At 42.1% G+C, this 23,689-nt stretch overlaps 1 protein-coding gene across 4 annotated transcripts in view; it reads right to left on the bottom strand.

Annotated features, from left to right (window-relative positions):
* dlgap1a (discs, large (Drosophila) homolog-associated protein 1a) overlaps positions 1 to 17,728 on the bottom strand; it is a 63,213-nt gene extending 45,485 nt beyond the window's left edge. For all 4 annotated transcript variants that reach the window (XM_053882668.1, XM_053882669.1, XM_053882671.1 and 1 more), the window contains exon 1: positions 17,603 to 17,728. The gene's annotated coding sequence lies outside the window, so the exon portion shown is untranslated. The remainder of the gene's footprint in view (positions 1 to 17,602) is intronic.
* Between the last annotated feature and the right edge of the window lie 5,961 nt (positions 17,729 to 23,689).

Genomic DNA, 23,689 nt, shown 5'->3' with positions numbered 1-23,689 from the left:
GGCCCACCTTTCCCAGAACAAAGGGACCCGGGGCCCATTCAAGTAATAGAACTGACTCTTGATTTCATTTGTGATCAACAACCACATTTATTTTGCTTACACGTAAACAAACTAAAACCTTGTGAAACGACATGAAACCATGGGATCATCGCAAAGATACTTATTTGCCATCGAAAAGTCCAACCAGCAGCAGAACCAGCTGCAAGTCATCTTCATCAAATTTACTAAAGAAAAAAGAACAAAAGCAAAGTGAATAACGTTTTGATTAAAATAAATATAAAAAAACACTTTATTTTATTTAAACTCCAAATAAGTAAAGTGTAAATGAAAGTATTGCCATAAAATGTTGTAATTAATTTTCAAAACTGCTTCATGAACAGTTTTTACTGTTGGGGGCGGCATCACTTTATCATTTTTTTCATTTACAGTACAGTTCAAGTCCCCTGCTATCATGTAATCACCAGCCATCGTTGCCAGAGTTAGAAACAGATGGTTAAAAAAAGTTAATCATCTGTATTTGCACCATATAAGTTTACCAAAAGCAAATGATTTATCAGGGATCCCTGAATAATTAAGTATCTACTTTTTTGTATTTGGTTAAGTTTTATACATGAAATGGAAGATGAATATATCCTACCTTGCAGGCATCTTTTAATCTTCTTTTAAGTCTTAAGTCTGTAAAAACACAATTTTCGTTCCATATCTTTAATTTTATTCATGACTTGTTTAAGTTTTTTTTTAGATTGTAGTCCTCTACATGTCCTTTCCTTTCCATGACATAAAATTAACCTGTATTTCTTGAGGCATCCTCACATTTAAAAATGATTGAATCTTGAAAATGATTGTCTTGTGCAAATGCAATAAAAATCAACCATAGAAGCAACAACCACCAAATCACACAACCATCAAATCCCATCTCCTCCTGAACAATCCCAGTTCCCTTCCTATAGGAACCTCACCCACAGTGTCTATGGTTTCTGATAAAGCTAGTGCAGTGGTTCTTAACCTTGTTGGAGGCACCAAACCCCACCTGTTTCATATGCCCATTCACCGAACCCTTCTTTAGTAAAAAATAAAATATGATTTTTTTTACTGGTGCACAAAATGAAATGCGTTAATATCACCTTGTTCAAATAACAAAACCAACACAGCGGACCGGTAGGAAATCTCAGAGCAGGGCTCTTTCAATGACTTTGTCCACTAACTGCAGACTAGACTGAGGGGTGGACCTCTGCGGCGGAGGCTCCACCGAACCCCTGAGACCGACTCACTGAACCCCTAGGGTTCGATCGAACCCAGGTTAAGAACCACTGAGCTAGTGAATGATCCACAACAAATGAAGATCAATCTGTCCACCTTCATCCCGTCTTCAAGCGCTTTCGTATTATTGTATGTAACTTTTCCATTAACCTCCAGCAACATGTATGTTAAACTTACTGTAACTGTATATCCTGATAAAACACATCAACATCGGGGGACAAAAAAAAAAAAAACAAACAAACCAAAACACAACAGGTATTTGAAAAATAATGTAAAACAACATCTCACAATCAACACCAAACCAGGAAAATTGAACTTGTTTATGACGCAAACTTAAGGTAATATCAATTAAAAAACAAATTGCATATCATCCAACCGATCGCGTGTGACAGCCAGCGCTTTGTTCAAGCCCCGCTGGTTGTGACGCGTCCGCTCCTCCCTACTCGCTGCTCACCTAACAGCAGCAGACTGCCTTGAAGATTCTTTCAATCTGTCATTTAAAGTTTGCATGCTGCCGCACATGTACGGGAAATGTTGTGCAGGGAAGCGCGTTAAAATTAAATATGCCATTTAAAGCACCAGCGCTTGGCGAGTGGCACGGAACGTTCCAGGCTCATGAAAGTGTGACCACTGGTTACTTAGCAGGGGGCTGTTAGCACAGAAGGCTGTAAGTGCAGCTGACGCTTAGCAACACCCACCAGTCCGAGCGTAACATTCGGAACGCCCAGAAATAATCAGCCTTTCTTAGGTGTCGTTTATGTGTAAACAGAAATGACAGGATCAGTCGCCGTTTTGGAGTCAGGTGTAGCATTCGTCAGCCACCTGAATCTGAAACTTTAAAAAATTTCCAGAGTGTAAACTTTCATAAATGCTGTCCTGCTACAAGTGGTCAGTGTGTAAATATTTCACAGACATAGCAAAGTCTCACGAGTCGCACCAAACTGCGACGTCTCACATTAAATTTTATGTTTTTCAGTTGTCCTTTTGACAGAATAGTTGTTTTTTTCTTCTATTTTTTTGCCTTCGAGAAGAGGTATATTAAAACATGTCTGAATTAAAATGATTTAATGGTACAAGTTTTCATATCATGTACACAGAAGGTCTCATCATTTTGATTACGAATTCACTGGTGATCGGCAGCAGAAACCCTGATCGGAGTAGTCCTAATTCTAAGTGTTCTTGACTGTTCTTCTGAGCTTCGCATTGGTTCAATCTGGTGTGCCCGTTCGACAACCATTGTCCGACCAGTCTCAGGTTATTTCCGCGAGCCCTGGATTCCAAGTCCAGTAGTTTTCCTCCCATCTTCTTCCGATTAGTGTCCAGCGTACTGACTTTGTTGTGCAGCCTGTTAACCTCATCTTCGGTGCACACACTTGGGCCTCTGCAGCATTAACAAGTTCCACACAATCTTTTACCTCCTTTCTCATATCATCAATGACTAACATTATGCTCTCGAACCTTGAAGAAAAAACACTTATCATAGGGGTCATAGCAGCCAATATGGCATCTGCTTTCCCGTTCCCCAGGTCTTTTCCCTGAGGTGCCTCCCCTGCCATGTCGTTCACTGCCTTATTGGTAATCGGTTTCTTCTTCTGTTGCACTGAATGATTACTCTTTCCCATGTTTCGCCATCGCATCGATAAAGCCACCACTTCAGGGGAAAATCTTGCTGCACAAGAGATCACTGTAGCAGATATTCAGTAAACAAAATCGGAGCAGACATGAACACGTCCGCTAGGTGGCAGCCATATGGAAAAACCCCTGTAATACACATTTTACTCTAAAAGAGCCACTGGAACATTACAACATGGACTGTAGCTCGGCGCTGTGTGAGATCTGACACCAAAGCTGAGGGTGCTAGAGTTCACAGAGTTCATGATCATAGTTGTAATTTTACTTTTAACACAAGAAACTCAACAGTTGACGTTGATTTGATGAGATCCACCCATGCATCTGCCTCTTTGATCAGCTAATATGTAACCTGCTAACCCTAGTAGCATAGGGGCCCTTAGAGTTGGATTTTAAACCCATAAACCGATAACCGATTTTGTCAACAAGTAATGAGGTGTGATGCAAAAGCAACTAGAATTCCAAGTAAGTTGTCTTCTAAAGGATGAATAAATATCTAACCTACATTGTCCTACTTTCTTTAATGTTTTTAAGATCAATGTGTAAAACCCCTGATCGACTTGTCGAAATCCGTGTAGATATTTTTTTTTTTGCCTTGCTTTTCGCCCACTGACTCTTATGATTCAACATAGCCGTTTCAGAAAATAAGACAAATGCGTGGGCTAAGACTCTCTCTCTGTACCTGCTTCTGCTTCTGCTGCTTTCTAATGCTTGCCGATGAAAGCTTCAGTTGACGGCACAGAACAGCTCAGTGGTGGGATGTGTGATGGAGGTGGGGATCAAAATGACCAGATGAGTGTGAAGTATGCGTTAATCAAATCTTCGGGTGATTTCTACTCTCGTCAATATGGAAGTCATAATGAAGGATGTCTGTGGCAGATATGCACAGGGAACACACAGAACAGAACTAAAAATAATAAAACAACAACTGAAAATGATAAAATAGAACACCACGGAGCAGGTAGAGCAGGTAGGCTCCATTTTTTTGGACTGTGGGAGGAAAACCCATGCAGGGAGAATATGTAAACTCCATGCAATAAGGCCACCGACTGACAAGTGAGGACAGACGTCTGACGTCCAACATTGGAGATGTTGACTAATTTAAGGACACGCACTGCCTTGAAATATTAAAAAAACAATGCGCTGTTTGTTTACATGCTGTGACGCCTCACTTAACTGTCTCAAGCTAAAAGCTTACATGCTAAATGGCCACATGCTTTAAGCAGAGCTGTGGTCTGAGACGTCACCTCAAACTGTGGAAAAGACTTCCTACGGCATGTCACTTGCCTTTCACCAATGTACATTCCACAGTTTGTAGTGTACTCGCAGAGCAGGTGACTCTGAAGACATTTCAGTTAAAAACATGAAGCTCACACTCGGCTCTTGGATCTCTCATCATTTTTGGCGATTGTCGATCCATCAAAAAATCAGAATGGATCAGTCCTACCCCTAGATGGAAGTATAAATGAGACAAATCTTCAGTTTGGGATGGACGTAAATTCACTCACTAATGTGTGTATTGTGTCACCTGGTAACAGTCATAGTGAATAACAATATTTTTCAGATGTTCATCTGATCCACTTGTGCCACTCTTCCTCATCTCTTAAGCAACTGTGATGATGGTGACAATGGCTGGTAATCATCACTGTCAATTACAGTGACCATTTTGTCGGCGGTATACTCATCGTCATTCAGGAGCCTTGACTTTGGGAATGTGTTGAAAGTGGGTCATTATTTGATCTCCTGAATGACACTGCTCTGTTGGTCAGGGAGTTGCAACATAGGGTGAACCTGCGTTAGATCCTGAATCATGATATAGACGCATTGCTGCACTCACACAGGCAAGCACACTACCCTGATGAAGCATTTCACAAACCTCATGACTGGTTATGCTTTGAACTGGTGACCACCCAAGGTGCTACAGAAGAACAGAAAACGCAAAGAACAGTGATACAGAGTCAGATGGCTTACTGAGGTATGAAACTTTGAACAGCTTGTACTTGCAGGCTGAAGGAACGGACATTGTCTCAGCTGATGGAATGATATTGGCTACACAGGAGGCAATGGAAAACATAACAAGTAGGATTGCTCCGATCGATCTGTCACAGATCGTGAACTGCCGATTTCAGCGTGATCTGTGATTGCCGGTCACTACCTGTCACTGCCGGGCACAACAACATTCACCCCCGCAGGTTGTGATGTGTCTGCTCCTCCCGACTCGCTGCTGTCAGCCACCTGAATCTGATACTTTTAAAAAAATCCGGAGTGGAAATTAAATGCAGACTAAACTAAATGCCACCTTGAAGTGGTATGTAAAACGTGTCTGAATTAAAATGATTTAAAATTCTGTTTTTCACGTCATAGAAACAGAAGGTTTCATCATTTTGATTACAAATTCATTGTTAATCCATGTGATGGATGATCGGAGCATCCCTAATAGTAAGGGATTTCAAATCAGTCAAAGATGCAGCAGACTGTTTTGTGGTCTGGGCAAATGACAAATCACAGGAGCAGGATAAAGACACAACTTTGGAAGTGGAAGCTGCACTGCTTCAAAAAGAGTGAATATGATAAGCGAAGTGAAGAAAGCCATGCATGGAGAGATGAAAATTTGGGACACATGCCACCATGCCAGGCAGCAAGCTGGAAGTTTTGATGATGATCGCCACAGAAAAGGATGTACTTGTTGCCAGGGACTGAATCAGAGACACAGTAGCAAATAAAGAGTGACCTGTTCCAAAATACTGTGCTAAAGCAGCTACATTTTCATAAAAAAAAGTTAAAGTGATATGTCTTCTTTGGCCTCTGTATTCACCCTTTTATGGTACTGAGTTCTTCATGTCTTTTTATTATGATCGACAGTAAATGACTAAACAAGTTTTTACACCACTGGTGCTCTTCTCAAGACCATGTGCTTAATTCAGACTTCGTGATGAGCATGTAATCACACCCACATAATGCCGGCACAGCCCTAGCCTTCACCATGTCACGGTTGTTCAAGCCTGCATGAGCCAAAATTGCGAATTCATAAAAGAATCATCATTTGCTACAATTCAGAATCGATTTAAAATGTCCCAATATCATTTTTTTTTTTTTCAAATTCGGGGATGATCCAAATGCCCTTAAACACAGAGCTGGGCACGAGGCACAAAGTGTGTAAGAATTGCAAAACTAAGATCTCTGTTGTGTGAATGTTTAACAGTCGTATTAAAACTAAAGCCAGACTGGACTGTGGTTCTGATTTTGTCCCAGAATCTCGTTTGAGGGTCTGAGTCCGCATGTGTACTTCAAGCAACTGGACTCTGTGGCAACGTACAATTAACATACTCTATACATCACCTCTGTCATTCTCGTCATACAAAGAAACATGTTTCCTCTGAATATTTTCTTCAAAAAACTGTCAACATGATCGCTACATGTCCACTCCGTGGTTCACATTCTGGACACACTTGAACCAGAAGGACTGAAGAGTTCACAGCGCCACCCCAGGTCTTGGAGGCAAGGTTTCCTCCAATCAGCACACCAATACTCTGTGCAAAATGTCATTTCTGTTCCCAAATGTATTTCAAATGTACTGCAAATGTTGATGCACACAAATGCAGGAAACAGACTTTTGAGGGGTTCAAGGGTAAATAGCACAGAGGTAAGCCACTGTGGAAGACAGAGCAAGCCTGCTCGACAGACTCTGCCTCTTCCTATTGATTTAATGTAACCATGGTGACATGCAGCATCAGGTGAATACTGCGCAGACTCAGGATGGGCGACATGGACAAAAAAAGTTATCGCAGAAAGTTATTTCTGCGATAGCAATAATTATCATGATAACTACGTTTTCATCGTATTTCAGTCTCCCTTGAAACTGTTTTATGATGAAACTTATTAGTGGAGTTTGCCTCCAACACCATGTTTCATGTCCCTGGTAGAACCTTGACGTGTCTGACAGACTGCTCTGCCAGTGTTATTTAGGGGTTAAATTGAGCCGTCTGTCTGCTGTATCTCATGTCAGTTGACTTGAACTATGGACCCATCTGTACACACTTCCTAGATGCTATCGAAGAAATATTCCCAAAAATGTCAATAAATGATCATTTACTCATATTCTATTCTCGAAATATTATACAAACTGTCAGTCTTTTGTCTTGTGTGATGAAAAACCTTTTCACAATTCTCTCTCCTAAAATGGTTGTTTTCCATTGCCTTATTGAAGATTTCAGTCATACTTTACCATACTTTGCCATACTTTGACTGGCTTTAGAATTTGTTGGTCCCTAACTGATAATAAACACGGATCCAGAGACTCTGAGTCGACCAATGTTCCCTGTATTAAAAATAAGTTTAAAACCAATGCAGTGAGTGAGATTTGTGTTTACTGAATTTATCGTGAGATGCAGAACTGTCATTGTGGAGATTGTGTTTGGCGGTGCATTGTGTACGATAAATTATCTCCCATCCCTAGTGCAAACACAATCGGATGAATGCCGAGGTGAAATGTATGAACACTGTGGCAGTGTGTGGCAGCGTTTTCAGCAAAGCGTTTACACGACAGCGAAGCCATCATCAATAATGAAAATTCATACTCTGGACCTCGTTTTAGTTAGTACTTGAATTTATTTTTGCACAATACCAGTGGCAGTTTCATTAAGCTCCCAGCTGATCAGAAAACAAAATGCAGCATTCTATTTTAAAATACTTTTATGGGATGTTTGTCAGTCAAAATCAACAGCACCACAAATTAGATGCCCTGCAAAAGTGCTCCTTATGTGGGCGGGGATTGATGAACATGTTTGTAAGGTGGCAGTAGAAGTGGACAATGTTTGTGTATAAGTGACCACAGTTGTTCAGACCAATATTTCTTCTTCAGTACAATAGTTCTATTAAATGCAGTCAGTATAAATAGTATTTAAACAAAGGCCAATCTTATGGGTTTTATATTTTGCACCCAGCTTGCCCATTTCCTTTGGAAAATCTCCTTCTTCTGGCATATGTTAAACGTTATTATCTCCATTTGAAATATATAGTAAATTATTTCAATCCATTCCTGTACTGTAGGCATTTGTGACAATAAAGTTATGGCTTTCTGGGCTGCAAGTAACAAGTACTTCACATCCTCATTAGTGTCCGTAGCGAGCGTTCCAATGTAAGTAGCTATTATTGTGAATGGTATCGCCCGGATAGGTACCTTTTCCATGATCTTGAGTACCTCCTTCCAAAAGGGAATTATCACAGGACACGTCCAGAATATATGGAGGTGATGAGCAGGAGAGATGCCACATTGTCTAACATAATAATCTTTAAAACATGGTAATGCCACACCTCCTTTGTTTTTTTCAAGATGAAGATGTTGGTACCTTGTTCTAGGTCTTTTGCCTTGCCAATCATACCTTAAGATTAATTTGTCCCATTCCTGAAATTGATACTGGTATATGTACTGGAAGACATTGAAAAATGTATAAGAGTCACAGCAGTGTGGTCATTTTTATTGATTCCTTGATCCAAATCCAAGCACTGGTATGAGACTCCGTCTCATTAGATTTTCTTTAATTTTTATGTTTCGGGGGTCAAAGTTAGCAGAATATAGTTTTGATGAATGTGAGTCTCCAAGTACTTGTATTGACTTTTCATCCCATTGTAATTTTAACTCAACAAATGTGCCGACTCATATTGCGAGGTGGCACCCAGAGACCACAGACACAGAGCTGTCAGCCGTGCTTCACAGACAGCACAGCCAGTGAGTTTTCACTGAGACAGCTGTGCCACAGCTTTACCACGAGACTAAGAGAACAGTGGCCGGTAAAGGCACTTCCCAATTTGAAAGGTAGCAGGTATAACTAAACTATGAGGCACCTATATTTTGCATTTACATTTTGTAAACGCTTATAAGGCTTTCATGTAACAGTTGCCACAAGACATGGATCAGGCTTTTAGCTAGAAGGCGTCTCTAACCCAAAAACTGCAAAACATGAAAAAATGGACGCCGACACCACTCAAAACCGGACACCCTGTTTCCTTGGCAGGACACCTTAAATGTTTTTAGTGCCTGTATAATGCCCAACTCACAATCATCTCCCTGGTTTACATTAAATTGCGTTTCCGCTCAGTAATTTTTCCAAATATGATCCAAATTTGCACATTCTCGAAGCTTTCACAACGCTATTTTGGCCATTGCGGTCGCCATATTTGTTTACCGCTGTAATCTCGCTGTAAGTCACGACACTAATTTACACACGATGGCATGGAAGCGCGCTGCTATAGGTGGGATGTCGCTGACTGACAGACTGCTGACAGGAGGAAACCATGGAATACCATTCTGTACACTAGTTGGTCTAAAACTGCTACATTCTAATTTAGATTTTCATTGTTTCTTTTGGGATCAGACTAAGGCTGTGCCCCATTTCTCACCCTAACGCTAGCGCTTGGTTTTGAGTGACCTGACGTCCCTAAGAATTGGGACACTTCATGACATCAGGCGTAAAGACAGCGTGTCATTGGCTGCCGTGCTGTGTTTTGTTTCCTGCATATAGAGGGTTTTCACGGCGTGTCATCACCGCGTCATCCAACCCGTAAGCCGCCATGTTGGAGATACTCTTTGTAAACATCCCATTGACTGGGAATGGAGTGCGATGGAAAAACGCGAGAAAAACCCAGAAAGGCCCGTCAAAACTAGTTGGGAGTGACATGACATACAGAGAGGGTCTTAATCAACTTGAAAATGCACAACGCTTGGAAAAGTTGAGCTTTATTCGTGGTGCAGACCCGTACGAGTTGGCTCTGTCGTCGTGGGTGAATGACGATCGGGACACTCTGCCGTCGGTGACGTATCCTGATATAGACAATTACCTGTTTTTTCGCCTATTCCATCCACCGCCGTGGATCTGAAATGTCACCGGAGTTCGGAGGCGTATAACCAGATGGTGTGCGGACGGGTCAGGGAACTGTTATACTGAGTAATCGACAACATTTGCAAATTATATGAGAATGTGACGTATTTAAATATTTTGATGAGTTTGCGTGTGTGTTGGTGTGTGTGTGTGAGAGAGAGAGAGAGAGAGATAGCTTTTTAAGGGAACGTTCTGAAAACTGTGGGTTGGCATCAATAAACATGTGGTGATAAAAGTTCTGTATATTCTCTTCCACGGCAATACACGGCAAATTAACATTGCATTGTAATTAACAGTGATTTCTGTCATAACTTTTGGAGCTCGACAAAATTCAAAATGTTTTTCATGTTCGAAACGATTCATACAACCCAAAACATGACCATAATTCACAATTTTTCAAGGAAATGCTGCAGAATCGCCTTCAGTACCGCTCTGTGCTGAGCAGTGAGTATCTCCAACATGGCGGCTTCCGGTTTTGATGACGCGCCGTGAAAACCCTCTATTGAGTGTTGGAGATGTTGGAAATGCCAGCTCCAACCTCTTTACAACTTCTTCCATCTGCGCTGATAATCTCACTTGTGCAGAGAACAAGAATGGGCAGCCGAAGCCGGATTCGCCACTATGTTGCGGTGATAGAGCTGTTTGAGGTGTGAAGATGTTAGCGTTAGCCTGGATGCTAACCGACTGTTGTTTGTTAAGAGGAAATAAAAGCATACTGTTGTACATACATGTTGTATTGTCCATGTTATCAGACACTTGTGATACGAGAGAAAGTAAACGAACGGAAGAGTAGTCCTCGTGACTAACATGTCCCTATCCAACATTGTTTTTAAATAAAGTACTTTGGTATCCTGGAAATCTCTCTACACTTCATATTCCCACTTGGTTTCAAGTCAGCTCCGGAGCTCCCTCGGTTTGAAGGGATCGTTTCAAGTGGTGAACGGTGAGTGCCCTCAGTCTTAGGAGTATTGGGACACACTACACTTATACATGAACGCGCAAAACCCAGTGTTAGGGTGAGAAATGGGACATAGCCTAATTACCACCTGCTTCTAGGAGGGGGGTGTCTTTCCTTCCTTTAGAACCCAATTAAATGTTGATTTCAGAATGGGGATCAGTATTTCTCTCATTGTTTTATAAAATCCACAAGGAAACCCACTTGGTCCGGATGCTTTGTTTGGTTTAAGATGTGAAAAGGCTTTACTTGTTTCTTATTCTGATATTACATGTATGACTTCGCTCAGCTGATTTGTCATTTTTCATAACTTCATTGCTTTGAAGAAATCATCCATTTTGGTTTCATTACACTAAGGTTGAGAATATGCTTTTTTGTAATATGTTTCAAAGCAAGTGTGTTTCAGATTTTCATGTATGGTCTTATTAAGTGAGTTTTTGACTTTATATAGACAGTTTTCAGCTTCTTTTTTTTTTTTTACGGTTGTAGGATAATAATTTACTGGCTTTTCTTGCCCCTTCATAATATTTTTTGAACATCTTATTTGTTGGGTCTCCATTGAATATAAATTATTTATCAGATTTTTTTTGTTTTAATAAAAATTGAGAATGTAATTCTTGGTATTGAGTATCCGTGCTGCTTGTTATCATTTTGTTTCCACACGCATGCACTTTAGCAAGAAAACTTAGGTGTACACTCTCACATGCAAACATTTTTTTTTAAATACTGTATATTGAATTCTGAGTCTTGTGCACTTTTGCCACAGTGCAACCAACCACACACACATGTAGAATATAACTTAAGGAGATTATTGATTATTGATTATTAACTTCATAGTACTAAATGGCCAACATTTTTTTTTAGGGATAGACATGATATGTAGTTTGTTTATGTAGTATTTAGTAATATGTAGTAAGTGATTGTAATGTCCTAGTTGTTTGCGCGTATTCCTGTTTAGGGGGAAAAATGTAATAAAAAAGGGACTTGAAACAAACAATCTGATTCTGATTTTGGTATTTATTATGAATTGGTTTTGGTCGAAAGATTGAAAAATGTTTTGGGTCGTCTATGTTTTCCATTTATGATAGTCAAATGCATATTTATTTACTTTTTTGATGTAGTTGAATTGATGTAATGGAATGTTTGATGTCTTCTTTTGCTAATTAGAAAATAGCATATTCCTGTGATGCATGATGTTGCAGGTACAAATCTCATTAGACAATTTTTAATTTAAAGCAGTTTACCACGAGTCAGTTCAAAATATCTAACTAAGAAAAAGACAAGTTACAAGTTACAGAGGAATATATGAGAGGAAATATCACTATTCTTCACTCCCACCTTACGTGTCACCACACAGGAACTGTGCTCAACAGCCCTGGTTCACACATGTTCCTGAATACTTCACCACAGACACAGAAGATTATGAGTCAATTGCCGACTTTATATGTCAGGATTTGGGACCGCATTCTGTCGTGGTAAATGTAGGCTTCATACAGTATGGTGAACATGACGGAACCCCAATATTATATTCCAACCTGTGAACATCTCACCAATATCTGCGTACCAAACTGTATGCTCAGACTCAGGCACAGGTCCAAAGTGTCCTCAGTTGCTGACATACAACAGGTGGACCACAAGAACAATGGAGTTACACATCACTTTGACTGCACACTCGTCCGTTATGTATTGCAAACCAGGGACATGCATGACAGCCACACCGCACACAATCTGACAGAATGTCTCAGAAATGCCCTTGCTGAGCGGGGAATAAGAGAAAAAGCTCCAGTAATTGTCACAGAAGAGCGTGTCATACATGAGAATCACGACTGGGGATCCAGCGTTCACACTTCACGTCAAATTCTTTCCACACACCGTGTATCTGGGTGTCTATTAGGGAGAGACACATTGTGAGCTTCTTCAGACGTAGCATCTGGCCAGCCCTGTGCACATTAAGTCACGTGTGGCAACAGCTGAAGAAGTTGTCAGTGTCCCCCCACTGTATAAAAGCGAACTGCACAGTGTTGTCTGAACCTCTATGAAGGAATTATGGAATGTGTTTAGCAATAAATATTATTGTTTAATATTTGCAGATGAAGATCCTCCAGGCCTGTCTTCTTGTTCACCAGCTGCCCTTCTATGTGAACTCTGCATTGGTGATGCCACACAAGTTAAGACCCCAGATAATGGACCCAAGGAGCAGGCGATCCGCTACAGGAACTCAAATCTCTTGGAAGTGAAAGAAGATCCACTGCTCTGGAGGAAGGATGAGTATCCTCTGTTGTCAAACCTTGTTAAAAAGGTACCTCTCCCTGACACAGGTCTCTCCAAGAGATTCAGCACTGCTCAGAGACATGCTCATCGCCCTGAGCATGCAATTTAGATCATCTGCAGTTATATAAAACACGTACACAAAAGGTTGAATGTTTAAATGTTGCTATACTTGAGAGCTAGACTGGCATTGTCATTGTGGCACTGCACTTAATTTACTTTTCAAACACTGTGGTTCACATTGTTTCAATGGATTAAATACTTTTTTCCACTGCATCTTTGATTACTTTATTTTGCCGGCAATAGACTCTCTATATTGTCCGATTGGATTGTTTTTAGTTTAAATCATTTCAGGAATTGGTATTGAAGGTACTGAATCATATGGACGAAAGTATATTGTGACATCGATCATATATGTATCATATTGTGAGCTGAACGTCATATACTGTATCGCTGTGTCTACAGCCCCAGCACTGCACTTTTGAGAAATAATTTGTTGTTCACACAAACAATATATGTACTGCAATTTTATTTTTATTTATTTATTAACAACACTTTATTTCAAAGCACTTTCCTAGTTGGTGGGACCCCCACTGACCATGGCAATAAATTCTATTCTGATTCTGATTCTGAAAAATTCTATTCTGATTGTGTCTTCATGTGTGGATGAACTATTCCAGAGTTTTTTGTAGCGCCCACTAAGGACTTCCAAGGCAACGCAGCGGTCCACTACATCAGACAATGAGCACTGGATCAAGATGCGGTGCCCTATGAGACAGGAGTCACGCAGGTACAAATCTGGCAGGTGCTGATCATTGGCAGTGGCTATCTTATGTGATGACTTTGTGACTTTTTACTTTTTATGTGTTTTAACTTATTGCACTGTGGTTGGTGGATCCATTTCATATATTCAATTGTTAGAAACAGCCAGCAACAGGGTCAGTTCAGTGTTCAGTACTATTGTTGCTCAGAAATGAGTTCTTATTGTGACCTGCTGTTCACATTATGTACAGTACATCATGTATGAACTTCAACAACTTCAGACCGACCTCTGATTTGATCTATTTTGGGCACCATCAAAGAACAAAGCAATATTCTCCCTTGCACTCGAAACTAGAAGTATGTCACAAACACCCCTCCGTCTGCTCAATTTGATTTGGACTGCTTCCTGCACCCACCTTTTTCTCCGCCTCTCTTCCAGGATTGGGCTTTTTTCCAATTCAAATGACAACCCGCGTCAGTTCGTCCTGTGTTCTCCTAGGGAAGACCTTCCGTGTTCGTCTCGACATCCTGAATGATTCTTCTCCAGACCATGGACATTTTTGCCATGCGCTTTGCTTTTGTGAGATTTAGTGACTGATCTCCTTTGTTTTTCCAGTCTGTCTGTGCCTGTGACCCTGGTTCCTCTTCCCCCCAATCCTGTGGACTAGTTTCGCTTTGTGGACGTGCTCACGGACGCTTGTTAATCCATTGGACTGTTTCTGTTTGTGGTTTTTGGACTCTGTTGCCATCTTGTTGAGTTTTGTACAGCCTTATTTTTCCTGACTCCTCGTGTAGAAGTAGAGTAATTCTGTTCGTGTTTTTGTTCATCTCCTTCCTGTCCAGTAGTTAAGTATTTGGTTTATTATTAAATTGTTTGATTTGACCTTCGGACTAAGTCTCCTCAGTGCTGCACTTGGGTCTCCCTGACTACGTTCCTTACAAGGTACACTATATGTTTCTGTTTGGAGCTGAGACTGTTCATTCCTCACATGCAGAGGTGCGGGAATCGCTTATCCTAACCCCAACCAACTTTTATATTTTTCACCTGTTGCGCTGACAATGCATCAACATGCGACACTGTAGGCTGCCTTTTTTGTCAGCATAAGCTGTAAAAAGGAAACTTTCCCAATGTCAATATATGACGTCATGGGAGTGAGAATGTGTTGACTAAAATGTTTAGATTTTTATTTTTTTTTGCATCAGTCTATTTATCTGCCGCAATATGATACATTTAACGGAAAATACTACAAAGTAAAGAGTTTCCTCAGCACTTGTGAGAGATAAAAAGAGATTAATTAATTACAGATCATAATAAATGTATTACATTCAGCATTTTTAATCGTCTGACATGATTTGTTAAAATGTCTCATTGAGTTTGGTGGAATAAGAGACAAGACAGAGACAGGCTTTTAGCTTGGATTTTGAAACAGGGCGTCCAAAGCCCCCGCCCAAAGCCCATTCACCTACCAACACACCATGTCAACAACTGACTTAACAACTTGCTGAGAATACGCCAGGAAACAAATATGGCTGCCAAAGCTTTGGCTGCAAAAGGGTTGAGAATCTGTGAATTTCGATCATATTCGTCAAAATTACGGGCGGAAACATAATTTTCATGGAAACCAATGTGCTGACACTATGAGTAGGGCATTATACAGGCACTAATATTGGGACTTTCGGATGCCCAGAAGTCCTCCTAGCTACAAGCCTGAGCATAGAACTGCAATACAGAGAATGGCAGGATTTGACTATGCTTTCAGGACTGCAATAGACTGGTTGTGCACCAAAGTACACAAAGGTCCCAAACAGTACGGTTCCATTCCATTACGAGTACTGTCACACTCCCATCTATCTGTCAATCCAAAGTTTCTGTGTAAACACAGAGAAACTAAAGGACACGCATTACTTTCCTCTTGGAAATTTGGATGAACGGCCGCTAACAATTGTTTAAGAACACATTGAACCAGGTGCCCTCATTTCTAAATCTGTATGTGCATATGTAGATTTAGGTTTCAGTGCGACCAGAAAGGTCTCTGAAATCGTGGACAGAGTAAGCCACCCTGCCACTGACCAAAGACGGTCTATGGTATTGATGGTATTACTTCTGAACAAAAGTCCTCCTGATACTTGCCCCACTTCTTTGTTTTGGTCGAGCGGCTCCCCTGCATTGAACACCAATCACATGCAGAGCACCCCTACTGGCCAGGTTGTGAATATATTCAGAGAATTAGCTGAATGGATACTGAATTGGGGGACTGTAGTATAGCAATGCATTGCTAAATTGTTGTTCCTGACAAATATGCTAGCTATGCAGGAAGGTGCTGAAGAGATTCATCAAGTCAGCCTCATGGTGCCATTAATACAAAACCACTGCATGAACCTTCATTGTGCGTGTCACATTTCTTGCAACAGAAAGCCAGCATCACATCAACAAACAATCTGCTCACCCAGACCATATGCAGTTTCATTGGTGGGTCGATCCTTGCTGACCCTAAGACAGATTTTCATTGGAGTGGCTATGAACAACAAGGTAAGACACAAGTCAGGGTTTTCTCCAGTGCTTTAGTAGCTCAGGGGCCCCTATGATGGTATTTTCTCAGTCTAATTCCTATGATGGGGGAAAACATCCTGGGGAGAACACTGCAAATATTTCAGGGGTTCGCAAAGTTAGGCGGGCCAGACTCAAATGGTTGGAACACAATGAGGAGAGAAAATTAGAAATGGAAGTACCAGGTGAAAGAGGAAGTTCATGGATGTGATACAAGATGACACAAAGTGTATAAGTTTTCAGTGTGCACAATAGGCTGAGGTGGAGGAGACTGACTTGGTGCTGCAACCTCGGACTGGAAATACAAGATAAACAATAAGCATATAGAAGCATATAGGGCTTTGCATTCACTCATACAAGCCTCATCCAAAATCCATGGAAAAGGTAAAGCAACGATCTCCATTTTGCTTCAGATCCTTCAACTCACTTTATGGTCAAATCTTTCCTCGTGTGATTTTGAAATTTAATTTGTATTGGGTGATGCAGAATGCGGAACAACCACATGTATTTACGCAAAGGCTGTTACATGCATCATCAGTGACAATGATGACGCAAGCCGAGTTCTCCTCTTCAGATGATACAGAAAAATATTTTGGGTATAAAAAAATAAGTGCACTCTGCCAGTGACGTCACACAGAGCCCAGAGTTTTTGGCCAAAATACTCCAGTAATGGTTTTTGGGCACCAATTGTCTCAGAATATCGAAATGTAGTCACATATCGTGTACTGGCATTAATATCAGTTCGAGTCTTAGCAGCGAGTGCCAGTGTTATTTAAACCAATTAAGACACTTTCTCCAGTCAGAACTCAACACTGAATTGTGTCGGTGAGAATTTATATTCGTAAAAAAAAAAAGAAAAAAAAGATTGTTTTTGAAACATTATTACAATAACAATAACATTATTACAATAACAATATTATTATTTTTAAACATTATTGAATCACTAGTGTAAATGTGCAGATATGTGTTTAAGATTTGAGCGACAAAATCTGCCACTGTGGAGGATCACCAGAGAGAGCGTGTCATACATGCTGCAGCATCCAACGACCATTTCATGTCGTATCTGACCGGGGTCTGCCTGTCCCTACTTCATTCGCTTGCACCCACGTTCATGAACACGATCTCCGCATCTCTCAGCAGCGACACGTGAAGATCCTTCAGCTCAGGGGAATGCAGTCCTGCAGCTGGCAGTCACAGACAAGCGACGCTTCTGCCTCCTCCACAGCATTGAAGTACCACCGAGGCGATTGACAAATCCCAGAATCCTGATCAGTGGGTCAATAATAGTGCACTCGCTCTTACCTCCAGCGCCTCCTCGCATCCTCTCCGGCAGTTAAATCCTAGACAGTCAAGACGTGAATGACGAGGAGTGAGCGCGCGTGAGGCGCTGCAGAAGAGAAGCCCGAGACGACGATGCTTCCGCCTTCAAAATAAAGCCGCTTCCGTCGCAGAGCCCCGGTGATTAAAGTCTGATATGATATGTCCGCTGCAATTTGAGGAAACAACACATTTTGTTTTCTCTTTATTATTTCAATAATATTTTTCTTAAAGCTTTAATATGTAGGTTAAGAATACAGTGGTACCTTGGTTTTCGAACGTCCCGGACTTCGAACAAATCGGAGTTGGAACAAAAATTTCGAGATTTTTTTGCTACGGATTTCGAACAAAAATCCAGAACTCGAACGCCCCCGAAAAAAGCCTGGAAAAACATAACGTGCGCGGACCGATCAGCTGACCCACAACGTGCTTTGTTATTGTGTAACACAGCCTCTGTATGCAGACACGTCCCGTTAGCTACATTTACCGACTGTTTTTTCTTCATATTGAGGTGTAAACCCTTTCCTGTCTCCGCACTGGACCGTGGTAGAGTGTCACAGGGGAGGTGCTCGCTCTCCACACCTCCGAGGCTGGAGCGCTCACTCCAGGGTTTGATGTCCTGTTGTCGGCTGGAGCTGGGACAGGGATGAGGCGAGTCTGGGACAGAGCGTTACTTGGTTTATGACTTTGTCACAGCCAAACTGCACAGAAGCGCACATTCAGAGCTGGACACGCACCGGGCACCTCTTCACTTCTGGAGAGACGTCACTCACTCGGCAACCCCTCCCACATGCAGCGGCCACACACTTAGACGAACAGCACACCTGCAGCAGACACACTATATTCACTCCTACAAAAGCCTATTTTAAGGCTTGGAACGCATTATTTCTTTTTCCATTCATTGTAATGGGAAAAAATCGATTCAGTTTTCGAACAATTCTCTTTTTGAACGGCCGGCTGGAACGGACTGCGGTCGAGAACCTAGGTACCACTGTATTTGCTTTTGGCTTCGCTGCTGGTAAATGAGTGTAATTGCAAGCTGTTGTAAAGCTGGGTCTCTGGTCCCGTCCCATCCCACGTTTATTTGTTTATGAGGGAAGACCGTGGCAATGGCAAAACAGCGAAATATGTAATCACGGATGGCAATATACACAACACTGTCAAGCTTACTTAGTTGCAAAGGAGAATCAGGAATCGAACACCATCATGCAGCCAGTGAAGGGAGCCAGGATCCAGTGAGAGGCTGAAACTTCAACTGCATGTTTCCGAATGAATAAAAGGGTTGTGACATTTACTGAATTGGTTACAACAAACACCATCTTTTATTGATAAGAAATAAATCTGTAAGATGCATCTGTCATTACAGCCGATAGTCTTAAAAACCATGCTGAAAACTGTCATGTTGATCTCCACCATAATGAGTGATGTGCTTTGTGTTTGTTTTGATGTTTCCGCTTACGTTTGATCACATGAGTGTAAATCTCCAGTAAGAGATCATTTTTCTGATGGCCTGGCGGCTCTTGTTTAAGCCGTGGCAGTGGCCACCAACGTTTACGACGCTGCAGAATAATAAAGTTGAAGGTGCAGTTTTTTTGCTGTCTAGCTTTATTACACCATGACTCTGGTAATATTGGTCTCATTTTCCAGTCTCCTCAGATTGAAGTGCTTTAGAGATACACTGATACAGGGACCTGGAGATTATTTTCATTCATGTGAAGAAGAAAATGTGAATGCCCTTTGAAACCACAGTTTTAGTACTTCCCCTTTTGAATGCTCCATTCAGTCCACCAATTTACATCTGAAACTCATGTTCAATAAATGTCAGGTGGTTTCAGACTTTTACTCAAAGGTTACAATGACACGGAAGATACTTGAACTTTCACTTAAGTACAGCCATCAGGTGGTACACAGTATTCCTGACTCCTGATAAGTGAGGGAGAATCCCAAGGATTGTTCTTGTGATTCGTTGGCTGCAGAATAAATGACTGCAGGCTTCAGTCTGCAGTTAGCAAGTCAAGTGCAGCCATCCACCTTTTTTAATCTGCATTGCATAGGTGTCTTTTCAACTTAAAGACTGTCCAGGATATGCCAAGTAGCAAACACTCAGCACCAACACCTACAGTGCTAAGGTAAAGCAGAATCTAAAGATTTTCACATATCTCATCAATGCCAACTGCTTCCTCAGCAAACAGCAGATGGCATTTAATCCAAATGCAGGTATGAATATGTCCTGGCCATGATGGCCTTGTCATAGAGCTGCTCTAATGGACTCAGACCCGAATACAAGCAAAAATCAAAGTGCCCTAAGCCAGTGATTCTTAACCACAGGGCCAGGGTCCATGGTTGGGCCGCGAGCGTCCCCTGGAGGGCCGGTAGAAGGTTTTTGTTTTACACCTCTGGGCCGCAAGGGCCGAGAGATGCTCAGTTTTAATACACTTGCCACATATGGTGGCAGTAGTGTGTCACTGACTTGACTTGACTTGACTTGAGAGCTGCAAATTTGTCATAGTTACCAACTATGAAGAAGATCATGAAAATGATGGTGACCTGTGGAAGCATCTTTTAAAATGAATTAAAACACCTTCTTCTGCCGCTTATCCGTGGTCGGGTCGCGGAGACAGCATTCGGAGCGTGGAAGCCCAAACTTCCCGATCCGCACAAACCTCCGGCTCTTCCCGGGGATCCCGAGTAGTTCCCAGGCCAGACCGGAGACATAATCTCTCCAGCGAGTCCTGGGTCTTCCCCGGGCTCTCCTCCTGGTAGGACATGTCCGGAACGCCTCCCCAGGGAGGCTTCCAGGGGGCATCCGGATCAGATGCCCGAGCCACCTCAGCTGGTTCCCCTCAATGTGGAGGAGCAGCAGCTCCACCCCGAGCTGACCGAACTCCTCACCCTATCTCTAACCACCTAGCCACCCTGCGGAGGAAACTCATCTCAGCCACTTGTATCCGCCTCTGCACCAACCTGTCTATCAATCTCACGCTCCCCCTTTCCCTCACTCGAGAACTAGACCCCGAGATACTTAAACTCCAACACTTGGGGCAAGAACTCTCCAACGACCCGGAGAGTGCAAACCACCGTATTCTGGTCGAGAACCATGGCCTCAGATTTGGAGGTGCTGATCCTCAACCCGGCCGCTTCACACTCAGCTGCAAACCGCTCCAGTGCATGCTGAAGGTCCCGGTCCGATGAGGCCAGCAGAACAACATCGTCCACAAATAGCAGAGATGATATTCTGTGGTTCCCCTCTGACCCCTGGTTGCGCCTAGCAATTCTGTCCATAAAAATAATGAACAGAACCGGTGACAAAGGGCAGCCCAGGCCAACATGCACCAGGAACAAGTCTTATTCACTGCTAGCAATGCGAACCATGCTCCTGCTCCTGTCATACAGGGACCGGACAGCCCCTAGCAGAGGGCCCCGTACCCCATATTCCTGGAGCACCCCCCACAGGACACCACAAGAGACACAGTCGAATGCCTTCTCCAAATCCACAAAGCACATGTGGACTGTTGGGCCAACTCCCATGAACCCTCGAGCACCCGATGGAGGGTATAGAGCTGGTCCAGTGTTCCACGACCGAATGGCCCAAGTCTCCTCTCTAGTACCCTGGAATAGACCTGTCCAGGGAGGCTGAGGAGTGTGATCCCCCAGTAGTTGGAAAACACCCTCCGGTCCCCCTTCTTAAACAGGGGGACCACCACCCCGGTCTGCCAATCCACAGGCACTGTCCCCGACTGCCACGCCATGTTGCTGAGACGTGTCAGCCACGACAGCCCTACAATATCCAGGGATTTCAGATACTCAGGACGGATCTCATCCACCCCCGGGCCCTACCACCGAGGAGCTTACGAACAACCTCGGTGACTTTGGCCCGAGTGATGAAAGAGTCCTCCGAGTTCTCAGCCCCCGCTTCCTCAATGAAAGATGTGACGGCGGGATTGAGGAGACCCTCAAAGTATTCCTTCCACCGCCCGACAACATCACCGGTCGAGGTCAGCAGTCTCCCCCTGTGCGGGAAGTTGAGGGGTATCTAGCCAGTACCTCCCAACCTCCCGCACAAGCTCAGGCTCTTTCCCGCCCAGCGAAGTGACGAATAAAACATTTTAGGGCAATATTTTTATTTACACTTTACTTATCTTCTTTAGAGTTTATTTATGAAAGAGAAAATATTTTATGATCGTTATACATTGTTATATTATATTATCTTATTCAGAATTTTATTCATGACATATGTTTTTTCCAATTTTCTCAGCAGAGCATGACTTGCAACTGGTTCTGCTGCTGGTTGGACTTTTCAATGACCAATATCTTTGCGCTGATCACATGATTTCATGTCATTTCACAAGGTTTGGTTTGTTTACGTGTATGGTTATTGATCACAGATGAAATCGGTAATCACAGTAATGAATCAGCTCTATTCCTTGAATAAGAAAAGGTTGGGCTCAAGATCAAAAAGGTTTAGAACCCCTGCCCTAAGCCACGATTAGCCACTGTTACGCAGAAGCAGATCATAATGCTACTGCTTATCGCAAAGTACAGTCCCACTTTTGGAAACAGCTTTTTTCAGTCCACAACTGATGGGGCAATGAGGCTGCGTGAAATATTTCTTTCATTTTCTGAGCTCAGTAGGTGGCACTCTCATTTTAAAGATGATGTAAGTTTTTATTGAAATAGTTGTTTTAATCCAAAGATTTAAGCAAAGAGTGCCATCGAGAGGGCTCTGAAAATGAGGACACTGCCTCATGAGCCCATCACTATAGTCCACATGACACACTAAGCAATGATGTCAAGCGCTGTTTAGCCATAGCAGCACACATGAGCTGGAGCTCTAAGAAAACCTGACAGCTTGGACAACCACGCACTGATGATGGAAGCAGGATATGATTGGTTCGAGTGATGCAAAACAAAGGGATGGACATTGAATATCATCTAGCATGAGACTGGAATTCACCAGTTTAACAGTTTGCTTACCCGAAACAACAGTGTCAAAATATTAAGACTTTGTGAAACCAAATCCAGATGTCATTGGACTGTATAACTCACAAATGGTAAGGGATGAATGCAAGCTTCACAGCTTTTTGGCCCAATGGGATCTCAGTCAAACCTCCAGGGGAAACAGAGCGGCTCCAGTGCTCACAGCGCTCACAACAATACTGGGGGTGTCTGCCCCGAAAAGACTGTGTAACAGAGAGTCAATAGTAGGAACAGCACTGATCACAGACAACTCTCTCCTCTGAAGAAAAAAGACGTTTATTTCAGTCCCATATCAAATAACAACTTCAAACTCAAACTCCCAACAAGTCCTCCATTTTATTGTGTTTTCAGGGATCGAAAAGGAGCAAATAGAATAATGATTGTGTAATTTCTGGCCCATTGTTATCTTTTTCTTTTCTCAGACAAATTATCAATTTTTTTATTTCCCAAAATCCTGTAAATCAATAACAACAACATCAATAATAATAATATTAATAATGGCTTATTTACTGTATGTAGTACCGTAGAGTGCTATTCACAACGTGCTTTATTGGCAGAGCAGCAAAAAATTGTGTCTGTACTTGTGCAGTATGTACTCATGTATAAATATATACAGAGACACATATTTGGTTATCTCAGTGTCAGAAATAAATATGTTTGTAACGCATTGCATAAATGCAAGCCAATAAATATGATATTTGAACAGAGTTTTATAGGTGAAGGTACATGTGTTTAGAATCTCCTCTGGCAGACTGTTGCAGAGGCAAGGAGCCCTGACAGGAAAGACCCTGTACCTCTACAGTAGATTTAAGTCTAGACTTAAGGATAACTAGCAGCGACCCGCCTGAGGATCTGTGTGTCCTGGTTAGCAGTTCTACAATGTAATTGGGGGTCAGGCCAAAGTGGGCTTTAGAAGTTTTCAATAAAATCTCAAAGTGGTTGCTAAAATACAGTGAGCCAATGCAGTGAAGACAACACTAGAGTGATGTTTTGTCCTCGATTAGGTTCTCTGAGCAGAGCCTGAGGTAATTATTCCTCGCTCTTTTGTTGGCTCCCAAGTTTGCAATTTGTTTCTCAGACCTTGCCGATGAATTA

Source organism: Synchiropus splendidus, chromosome 13, assembly GCF_027744825.2.
Source record: "Synchiropus splendidus isolate RoL2022-P1 chromosome 13, RoL_Sspl_1.0, whole genome shotgun sequence".
In the NCBI taxonomy this organism is placed as follows: domain Eukaryota; kingdom Metazoa; phylum Chordata; class Actinopteri; order Syngnathiformes; family Callionymidae; genus Synchiropus; species Synchiropus splendidus.
The sequence above is the reverse complement of the archived record's forward strand: the minus strand, read 5'-3'. Positions and strand labels throughout refer to the sequence as shown.